A 12,542-nucleotide genomic window follows, 5' to 3' on the forward strand; every position below is an offset into this window, starting at 1 on the left:
CATTTAGTTTCAGGACAATAATATTCTTATCTTTAGGTCTGGGAACTAATTCCCATGTCTTATTCTTCTCTATTAGATCTAATTCTTCTTCCATTGTTTTCATCCAATTTTCATCTTTACTTGCTTCAATAAATGATTTTGGTTCAATTTGAGAAATCAAACATACCTCTTCAGTAGCTAGCCTTCTTCTAGTCATCACACCTTTTCTTTTATCTCCATTGATCCAATCTTCATAATAATTTAGTTTTACATACCTGGGAGTCTTTGAATTTTATTGATTTACTGACTCTTTCTGTTGTTCAATAGTCACAGATGAATTTTCTGATGTTGTTACAGTCACTAATTCAATGCTCTGAACAAATTCTTGCATTACTGGTTCTTGTCTGATAAATTCATCTTCCGATCAATAGTCATATGATCTGATCTGATTACTGCCTTGTTCATCTACCTTAACATTTATGCTCTCCATTATCCTATTCAATATTTTGTTATAACATCTTTATGCTTTACTCTTAGTATAATAACCCCAAAATATTACTTCATCACTTCTAGGATCAAACTTTCCTAATGCATTATCTCTTCTAATGTATCATTTACTTTCAAAAATTCTAAAATATCTGACATTAGGAGTATGGCCAAACCATAGTTCATAAGGAGTCTTACCGATATCACCCTTTATGTGTACTTTGTTAAAAATGTATACAATGGTATTGATAGCTTCCCTCCAATAGATATCAAACAATTTAGCTTTAGTCATCATTGTCCTTGCCACATCCAATATGGTTCTATTTTTCCTTTCCAGCAATCCATTTTTCTATGGAGTTCTAGGTGCAGAAAGTTGTCTTTTGATTCCATTCTTCTCACAAAAGTCGTTGAACTCACTGGATGTAAACTCACCACCTTGATCTGATCTTAAGCATTTTATCTTCAGTCCTATCTCAGTCTTAACCATAGCTTTGAATATTCTAAATTTCTCAAGAGCTTCTAATTTTTCTTTTAAAAATGCAACCCACATCATTATAGAGTAGTCATCAATAAGTAACATAAAATATCTATCACCTTGAAAACTTTTAGTCCTTCCCGGTCCACATAGATCGGTATGAATAAGATCAAGGATTTCATTAGATTTTTCATGTATGCTTCTAAAAGAAGTTTTGACTTGCTTACACATTTGACATTCTCTACATACCAGATTATGAGGTTTGACAATCTTGGGCAAATCACTGATAGCTTGTGTTGAACTGATCTTTACTATCCAATCAAAATTTAAACAACACATCCTCTTATGCAATAACCAACTTTTTTCGGGAGGCAATTTCCAATCCAGATTTATTGATGATCTTTGATTTTCCATCCTTGAATTGCAAATGAAATCCTATATCCACCATTTGACCTACACTTAAAAGATTATGCTTCAAGCCTTCAACATAATAAACATTATTAGTACCAGTCTTACCATTCAATGATATTGTTCCTTTGCCTTTGATCCTACATGCCTTGTTGTCTCCAGATCTGACTAGTCTACCATCAAATGCTTGTAGTGATAGAAATTTTCTCTTGTCACTAGTCATGTGATGTGAGAAACCACTATCTATGACCCATTCATACTTTTCTTCAATTTTATGAGCTAAATCCTTCTCCTTAGTATGATTTTTTTTAATGACAGTTTCCAGAGAATCATCCTTGATAGCAATAAAGACCCAATCTTTACTAGAGATTCCATTGCTAGTTCCACTTATAGGTTTATCATCAATAATATCATAATCATCATCATATGCATAGTAGCATGATTTATCATTATTCCTTCTAAATATAGGTCTATTCTGATATTCTAGATTAGGTTTATAACTCTTCACAAATCTTTCATGATACCTAGCAGCTCTTTCAGGGCATCTAGAAGCAAAATGACCAATCTTATTGCATGAAAAAGATTTAAAAGGTACTTTTCCTTCTTACTTACTTTCAGTTGACCCTTTAGGGATTCTTCTAGCAACCAGGGCTTTCATCTCTTTAATTTATCTGTCTTCCCTTTCAATTTCCTCCAAATCTTTAACATACATTTCCTTCCAATCTATATTCTTCTTACCAGAGGCAAATGCTTTAAATGCAGTTTCAGTTTTAGTAGCACTTTGATCTCCATGTTCCTCAAGTTCAAAAGTAGTCAATTTCCCAAGTAATTTATCTCTGGTAATAGGGGCATTCAGCATTATCCAGAGTTCATTAATTGTAGTAGCCTTCATCTTATAAGCCAGAGGTAGAACTCTCAAAATCTTTGACACAATCTCATCCTCACTAACTGTTCCGCCCCAACATTTGATTCCCATGACAATTTCATTCACTCTGTCCATGAAAGAAGTAATCTTGTCATATTCTTCCATCATCAAAGTTTCATATCTTACCCAAAAACCTTCAAGTTTTGCAATCTTTACTTCTTAGTCACCTTCATAAATAGTTTCAAGCTTTGTCTAGATCTTCTTTACATTCTCCAATTCTATGACATTCAATAGATTTTCATTAGTAGGACGCTCAAATATTCTTCTTTTTCTCTAACATCATTTTCAGCTCTCTTCTGTTCATCAATAGATGTCAGTGTTCCAGAATTAGGATCATGAGGTATATACCCTTTCTCCACTATCTCCTAAACTTGAAATCCAAGACATCTTAGATGAATCTTCATTCACTCCTTCCATATCTTGTAATTTGTACCATCAAATTAAGGACTCTACTTTCGGTAGGGGTTGAATGTATAACTAGATGCAGTTGCCATTAGATCTCCTCAAGCGGTTAAGCTTCTATAGAGATGACCTTGTTGGCATTGAGTTGTCATTGATGTCAACTGGTAGGGTATGTCAACCCAGTATGAAGAAGATTGAACCGATATAAATGAGATTAACATGAAGGTATGTCAACTGGAATGATGGAAGTCAAGAAGATATTAAGATTGTCAGTGACATCACCGATAAGAGGTGATATGAAGTGGTGTGTTGGCATGACAAGTTATAATTGGTATGTAGACTGGTTGTTTTCTTATGATAATGTTAGTGACAAAGAGATCACAAAACCACCGGATGTCAAGTTGAGCTACTGATGTAGTGTATGCTGTCGAATAGCAGTAGAAGAAGGTTTCACCAGTAAGGACTTGTGCCAATATGAGTTTGTTGAATTCTCAAACTGACCCTCTATCGGTGAGCTAAGTGTATGTTGATGTGCAACCACATGGACCTGAGGTGGCAAGCATGCAAATTTCAGTGAACTTTCCATCGACATGGTTGTTGGAGCAGTTAATCGACATTAAATGAAACTACCACAAATCACGGGTCAACAACAGATTAATGCGGCTTGAGGATGAATGAATGACAGAGGAATATTGGGGAGTTGTTGGTTCCTGGATTGAAGCAAGGAAATCAGATTGGAATAGGACCTCGAGAAGGAAAGAACTGGGTCATAAATGAGTTGACAGATTTCAAGGCCAGAAATAATGATCTGGTTTTCTATTTTTGGCAAACATACTTTGAACAGGTGGAAAATGCGTGATGGTTTATTCCTCCAAGGCAGGTGTGTGATTGAAGGCGGATTGGATCAGATTAGATGTAGATTTGGTCGGTAGAAGGAAACCCTAGCCACCCTCTATTTTAATTGATTCTTGGTAGGAAAAATTCAGTTTAAGTATGAGGACCTAGGATAGATATTTGCAGTTAATGAAGGTGTTGGCAATATTACATTATAAGGATATTGAGAAGGTTCTTGATGATTATGGACATAACTGATTAAAGATGTTTTACTATCTTGATATTATTATTTTGTCATTGATGTCAAGAAATTGATTTTCTAATTCAGTATGATGTTGCCATATCTTGAGACATATGATATGAAGATTATAGAGTAGTCGGTAAAGACATAGGAAAGATCATGATGAATAAGGGGATAAGATATTCAATGGGCAACTACTACTGAGATAGACAATGATGAGATCTTGATGTTTTAGATTGTTTTAACATCATACATATGTTGTAAAATGTAAAGGTTAATACTATACTATGTTATCAGGCAAGGAACCTAGTTGGTAAACCCTAAGGAACCTAGTCGATAAACCCTAAGGTTATCGCAGTCAGTTAATGAAGATAGAATGTCTACCGAGTGAAGTTAAGTATTCACCAAGTTGTAACCGAGCTATAACAGAATGCATTAAATGTTTACATGTGATATTTAATGAAAGAAGCTGATGAGCTGGAGCGGATCAATGATTGGTAAGCCGTGGAAGAAGTTTGTTAATGAATCTAAGGCAATGGAAAGTCGGCAAGAAGATCTACAGCTCAGATTGAACTGCATTACCCTAACACAAGTTCCAAGGTGAATATGCAAGTTCCAAGGCGGGGTAAAATGTTTTCAGATCGAAAGATACAATGAACTTGGACAAGATTGAAGATTCGATGGCTATGATTGATCATGGGAAATGTGATCAAGGAGATTAAGTGGTTAAAAGATTGTTTATAAATAAGAAACTATTGATAAACAAAGTATGCAGGCAAGTGTATGCACAGGGATGCTACATAGTGATTACAAAGCATAGAAACTTGAAGACCTATTAGAATAATAGAGTATTGATGCCCAGCAGATAGACAAGATTAGTTCTATGTCTAGATTGTATTGAGCAAATAGGAATCTGCTTTAGCATTTTAGATGTGAAGTTGAAGATAGATTGTATTACTGTTATTTTGTGAAAGTGACAGGAAATCTCTTAACCGAGTGGACTTAATAGTCTTATATGTAAATCCTCTAACAAGGTGACATTCTGATTGAGTGTTTCAAATCCTTTGACAAGGTCACTTCTAACAAAGTGAAGATCCTAACAGATCTGAGGGAAATCCCTTAACCGGGTCACATCTAGCAATGTGTTTGTAATCTTTAATAGGATTTGCTTTTAACCAAGCATACTCTAGAAGAGTATATTTCTTAGTGGGTCCAAAATCCCACAATGGTTTTTCCCTATTTGGGTTTCCACGTTAAATTTGGTGTTATGAGGTTTATATTGTTCATATGCTTTTGAGTTTGCATGTTTGACAATTTTTGGTTATATGACTGATATATATGTTATCGAGGTTGAATCTGATTTTTTTATGGATGATTAAGTTTATATGATTCACCCCCCCCCTCATCTTGTTGGCTATTGGATCTATACTTATATTAAGTATCAAAACTATTTATTGGTATCAGAGCTTTGGACTCCGAAAGGAAAGTTTAAAGGCACTTGAGTTAAAGATCCAAAGATGTATAAGAGGGATGCACCTAAGCTGAATAAGTCAAGTTTCTCTTCATGACAGAAAAGGATGAAGCTACATCTATCAAGAGTCCGAGAATATGCTATATACTATCTGGAGAATGATTTTGTTGCACCGAGCACCTATCCATTAACTATGGAAGAGATAAAGGTGAAGCAAGAACATATTCAAGCAATGATTGAAATAGCATCTGCATTGACCGATTATGAGTTTAATGATCTAGAAGGCTGCAATGATGCAAAGGCAATGTGGACTAATCTCATATCTGTATATGGAGGAGATGAACATGTTCAAAGAGAAAAAGTTGATAGTTTAAGAGGACAACTTGAATCTATGAGAATGAATGAAGGTGAGAACATAACCCAGTACAGTACAAGACTAAAGGAGATTGTAAATCAAATCAAAGGAGCAGGAGGAACTATTGAAGAAAAGGATGTGACAAGTAAGTTGTTAAGAGCCCTTCTACCTGCCTATGCAATCAGAGTCTCTGCAATCAATGAATTGAGGTCTATACCTAATATGCCAGTTTCCTTGGATGCTACTATTGGTAAGCTACATGCATTTGAGTTAAGTAATTTTGATAACAGTGGGTCATTGGTAAATAAAGTTGAATCTGCATTTAGTTCTTTTCATCTAAATGAATCTAATGATTACAATGAAAGAAAGTATAAGTACTCTGAAGGAGATCACAGTGGAGAAAGTGAAAGATTTCGGAAGAACATGGAGGAGGTACACAAACTGTATGAAGAAATCAGAAAGAAAGAAGAGTTTGAAGCACTATTGGCCAAAAGGTTACCAAGAGGCAAAGATAAGTATAAAGGAAAACTACCTTTGAAATGTTTGAATTGTGATAAGATTGGACATATGGCTTCTAACTGTCCTAACAAAGATTTCACTGAAAAGAGAGATTACCAAGATGACAGACAAAAAAAAATCATTACAGAGGACACCGAGACTTCAGAAGAAGAGATAGAAAGACATGCTTAATTGCTGATGAGGAATCTGATGATGATAAATCAGATGAAACTGATACAGAAGAAGTTGTTTATGTGGCTATCAAGGATGGATCGGATAAAGAAAGGTATGAAGAAAAATACCTAATATCTCACATAAACACTAATGATTCTTGGATTATAGATAGTGGATGCTCACATCATATGACAGGAGATAAACACAAGTTTGTTATGTTAGAACATTATGATGGAGGCTATGTTAGATTTGGTAATGATGCACCATGTCCGATGAGAGGTAAAGGATCCATAACACTTCTTGATAAAGCAAGATGCAATGATGTTTATTGGGTTGAAGGTTTGAAATACAATTTGTTAAGTGTAGCACAGTTAAACAACACAGGTTACCGAATAGAATTTCAGAAAGGAATTGTCAAAGTTTATGACAAGAATGGAAAGTTAGCTGCTACCGGGACACAAAAAAAAGGTAATACATTTCACCTTGACTCAACTCGCAATAAGTGTTTGCATGCAAAGATTGATAATACCTGGTTATGGCACAAAAGGTTTTGTCATGTTAATTTTGATAATCTGATCAAGATAAGTAAGAAGCATAGAGTAAGAGGTCTACCGAGTCTTGAAAAACCTGAGAATGCTATGTGCCGAGGATGTTAGGTGGGTAAAATGACAAGATCAAGCTTTACAAGTAAGTCCTACACTTCTAAGGGAATTTTAGATCTTGTGCACACTGATCTTTGTGGTCCTATGAAAGTTCAAAGTTATTATGGTGATAAGTATTTCATATTATTTGTAGATGATTATTCAAGGATGATGTCAGTAATGTTTCTAAAAGAAAAATCAGAAGCTTTTCAAATGTTTAAGTGGTACAAGGCTAGAGTTGAAAATGAAACAGGAAGACAACTGAAATGTCTTAGATCAGATAGAGGAGGAGAGTTCACATCTAATGAGTTCAACCTATTTTGCAATGATCATGGTATTAAAAGACAAGCCTCTGCACCGAGAACTCCATAGCAGAATGGAATAGCTGAAAGAAGAAACAGATCTATTGTGGATTGTGCTAGAACACTAATGATTGAGAAGAAAGTTCCACAAACATTTTGGAGAGAAGCAATAAGCATAGTTGTTTACACCTTGAACCGAGTTCAATTGAAGAAAGGTACTTTGAAAACACCTTATGAAATCTGGTATGGCAAGAAACCTAATGTAAGTTACTTTAAGATCTTTGGAAGTAAATGCTATGTTCATAAAGATGATAGAAATGGAAAGTTTGATTAGAAAAGTGAAGAAGGAATATTTCTAGGATATTCTTCTAGAAGAAAAGCATTTAAATGTCTGATCAAATCATCCAACAAAATAGTAGAAAGTGCAAATGTGAAAATTGATGAATTTGTAGAAAGAATTGATGAAGGGAATTCCAAAGAACCAGAAGACTATGATGAATTTGTCTATGTGCAACCGAGAAGTCCTACCGAGATAACTATTGAAGGAAATGAAGAAGATATCCAGTTACTGAGTGATGAAGAAGATCATACAGAGCCTACCGAGCCTGTATTAGCCAAGTATGTCAGAAGACACCATGCACCAAGTCAGATTATAGTAGATAAGGATGATCTAGTGATGACAAGGAACAAACTGAGATAGAACACATGTTTGATATCTAAATTTGAACCGAGAATTGTGAAAGAGGCATTTAATAGTGAAGATTGGATAAATGCTATGACAGAAGAGATTGATCAAATCAAGAAGAATGACACATGGACACTGGTCCCAAGACCGAAGGACAAAAATGTAATCGGTACAAAGTGGATCTTTAGAAACAAGCTAAATGAAAAAGGAGAGGTCATTCGGAACAAAGCAAGATTAGTTTGCAAAGGTTATGCCCAAGAAGAAGGAATTGATTATGGTGAGACTTTTGCACCTGTTGCTAGACTTGAAGGAGTAAGAACATTGCTGGCATATACTACTTTCAAGAACTTCAAGGTATATCAAATGGATGTCAAATCTGCATTTCTGAATGGAATACTAGAAGAAGAAGTTTTCATTGAACAACCTGAAGGATTTGTTGAAGACAATAATAAAGATCAGGTATGTAAATTGAACAAAGCTTTATATGGTCTGAAACAAGCACCTAGAGCATGGTATAAAAGATTGCACTCTTATTTGATTAAGATTGGTTTTATAAGGACAAGTGAGAACAACAACATGTACATGAAGAATGATGAAAATGGAATACTAATCTCAGCCATATTTGTTGATGATATTATATTTTGTGGAAATAACTCTTTATGCAAGAACTTTGGAAATGAAATGAGCAAAGAATTTTAGATGTCATTAATCGGCGAGATAAAGTATTTTATAGGCTTACAGATACTACAAATGAAAAATGAGATTTCCATTACTCAATCCAAGTACATAAAGGAAATCTTGAAGAAATTTGGAATGGAGGATTCAAAGCCAGTAAGTACTCCTATGACTACCAGCTGCAAACTATCAAAGAATGATGAATTTGCATCTGTTGATGAGACAAGTTCTACCAATCCATGATTGGAAAACTACAATATGTTGTTCACAGTAGGCCAGATATAGCACATGTAGTAGGTATTGTTGCAAGATTCTCTGCAGATCCTAAGGAAATACACATGACGGCAATCAAAAGAATTTTAAGATACTTAAAAGGCACTAAAGATTATGGCTTAGTATATCAGAAAGGAAATGATTTTGATTTAAAAGTTTATACTGATGCTGATTGGGCAGGCAACATTGATGACAGAAAAATCACAAGTGGAGGAGCTTTCTTCTTAGGAGAAAGACTAGTGAGTTGGCTTAGCAAGAAACAAGGATGTGTTTCTCAGTCAACAGCTGAAGCTGAATATGTTGCAGCAGCACTGAATTGTACCAACATTGCATGGATCGAACAATTGTTGGAAGGTATAAATGAGAGAGTTACCGAGCCAGTAACTATATTCTGTGACAATACTAGTGCCATTAATATTTCAAAGAACCCTGTTATGCACTCTAAGACAAAGCACATATCTATCAAATATCATTATCTTAGAGAAGAAGCTCAAGAGAAGAGAGTAGTGTTGGAATATATTAACACAAAGGAGCAAATAGCTGATATCTTCACCAAGCCACTACCAAAGGACACTTTTGAATATCTTAGAAGTAAGTTAGGGGTCCTACCCCTATCTTCTACTCATTGACCGAGTTCGGTGAAAGCATCACTTCGATGACTCTATTGAATATCTTTTGGGGAGTTGATGCTGGAGTGATACACTTTAGAATGTTTTTTTGAAAGTGTACTGGAATAATACAGAGAATAATATAGGGAACAGGAATTATAATCAAATGCTTTGACCGAGACTCAGTTGATACACAATAGCAGGAAATGACTTCTTATAGAAAGAAACTATGTTTTAGTTCTTTTTCTTTTTTGGCATTGTTGTCAAAGGGGGAGAAGACGTACCTAGGGGGAGAAGACCTAAAAGGGGAGAAGACCTACCTAGGGGGAGAAGACTAGGAGAAAAATAGAAGAGAAGTCTAATGAATGGGGGAGACCATTTCAGCATTTCAGAATCACAACAATCTGAATCTTTTAAAGGTCAAATCAATTGGTTTTGTCATCAATGCCAAAGGGGGAGATTGTTGGCAATATTACATTATAAGGATATTGAGAAGGTTGTTGATGATTATGAACATAACTGATTAAAGATGTTTTACTATCTTGATATTATTATTTTGTCATTGATGTCAAGAAATTGATTTTCTAATTCAGTATGATGTTGCCATATCTTGAGACATATGATATGAAGATTATAGAGTAGTCGGTAAAGACACAGGAAAGATCATGATGAATAAGGGGATAAGATATTCAATGGGCAACTACTACCGAGTTAGACAATGATGAGATCTTGATGTTTTAGATTGTTTTAACATCATACATATGTTGTAAAATGTAAAGGTTAATACTATATTATGTTATCAGGCAAGGAACCTAGTTGGTAAACCCTAAGGTTATCGCAGTCGGTTAATGAAGATAGAATGTCTACCAAGTGAAGTTCAATATTCACTGAGTTGTAACCAAGCTATAACATAATGCATTAAATGTTTACATGTGATATTTAATGAAAGAAGCTGATGAGCTGGAGTGGATCAATGATTGGTAAGCCATGGAAGAAGTTTGTTAACGAATCTAAGGCAATGGAAAGTTGGCAAGAAGATCTACAACTCAGATTGAACCGCATTACCCGAACACAAGTTCCAAGGTGGGGTAAAACATTTTCAAATCAAAAGATACAATGAACCTGGACAAGATTGAAGATCTAATGGCTATGATTGATCATGGGAAATGTGATTAAGGAGATTAAGTGGTTAGAAGATTGTTTATAAATAAGAAACTGTTGATAAACAAAGTATGTGGGCAAGTGTATGCACAGGGATGCTACATAGTGATTACCGAGCATAGAAGCTTGAAGACCTGTTAGAATAACATAGTATTGATGCCCAACAGATAAACAAGATTAGTTCTATGTCTAGATTGTATTGAACAAATAGGAATCTGCTTTAGCATTTTAGATGTGAAGTTGCATATAGATTGTATTACTGTTATTTTGTGAAAGTGACAGGAAATCTCTTAACCGAGTGGACTTAACAGTCTTATATGTAAATCCTCTAACAAGGTGACATTCTGATTGAGTGTTTGAAATCCTTTGACAAGGTCACTTCTAACAAAGTGAAGATCCTAACAGATCTGAGGGAAATCCCTTAACCGGGTCACATCTAGCAATGTGTTTGTAATCTTTAACAGGATTTGCTTTTAACCGAGCATACTCTAGAAGAGTATATTTCTTAGTGGGTCCGAAATCCCATAGTGGTTTTTCCCTATTTGGGTTTCCATGTTAAATCTAGTGTTATGAGGTTTATATTGTTCTTATGCTTTTGAATTTGCATGTTTGATAGTTTTTGGTTATATGACTGATATATATGTTACCGAGGTTGAATATTATGTTTTTATGGATGATTAAGTTTATATGATTCACCCCCCGCCCTTTGATCTTGTTGGCTATTGGATCTGTACTTATATTAAGTATCAAAACTATCCGAAGGGTGAAATAGAGAGTGAAATTTTTGTCTGAGAGCCGAAGAGAAAAATGCTAGAAGTGTTTGTGAGTGAAGATTACTCTGGTAAGGAGAAGTAGGGTAAACCGATGTAAGGAACAAACAAACAAAGGAAGCATCGAATATAGAGGTAACAAATTGAAAGTAGCAGTACCTGATAGAGAGTGATCAAGGGTGATTTTGAATTCAATAGAATAGAGGAAGAGGATATTAAGAAGAGTTAGAACCAACAAAAAGGCTAAGTTAAAGTGTGTGTTGAGTTGATACAAACTGGTAAGATAAAAACCAATAGTGCAAAGCTTTGAAGGATTGTAAAACTTAATTTGTAACAAGGATCTTATTTGTACATTTGAGTTTTCATATTGTTTTCACTAAGTATGTGCTTAGTGGAGGGGTTGTAACTCCTTTAGGTTGTAGCCTATAAATTATGTAGGGCTTGGTGCTCCTTTGAGTTGGTGCTCATAAATCAGGGGTTGGTGCCCTAAAATTTGTAATCAGATCTTTTCATTGTGAGGCTGGATTGGAGCAGAAGATCTCCAATAGCTATTCTCACTGAGGTTTTTTTCACATTGGGTTTTCCTCGTATATCTAGTGTTGTGTGTTGCATATTCATGTGTGTATTGTATTAATCTTTTAGATATTACTCCCACACTCCTTGTTTGTATTGCCTTGGTAACCGGTCTGCATTTTGTTTATTTCATATTGAACCTGTATAGCTCAGATTAATTATAAATTGTTGAAATCACTGATTCACCCCCCTCTAAGTGATCCATTGTGTCTAACAATTGGTATCAAAGCCTAGGTTCCCTATTGTGTCAAAGCTTTCTCTAGCTTTGGTAGATCCTGTCAAGTGTTCACAATCACAAGAAATGAATCAGCCTCCTCAAAATCCCCCATGTTTGATGGTGTCAACTATGCCTTTTGGAGTAGAAGAATGGAAACCTATTTGTCCTCTCTAAGTTGTGATGTATGGATGTTGGTTGTTAATGGCTACATAGTTCTTAATTATCCTCCTACTGATCTAGATGGTAAGAAGGAAGATGAGAACAATGCTAAGACAAAGAATGTTATTCTTAGTGGGTTATTTGATAATGAGTTTTTTAAGGTCATGCACTACTCATCTGCAAAAGAAACTTGGGATAAGTTGCAAAAGATATTTGAAGGTGATGCTAAA

Source organism: Cryptomeria japonica, chromosome 7 (assembly GCF_030272615.1).
Source record: "Cryptomeria japonica chromosome 7, Sugi_1.0, whole genome shotgun sequence".
NCBI classification, from domain to species: domain Eukaryota; kingdom Viridiplantae; phylum Streptophyta; class Pinopsida; order Cupressales; family Cupressaceae; genus Cryptomeria; species Cryptomeria japonica.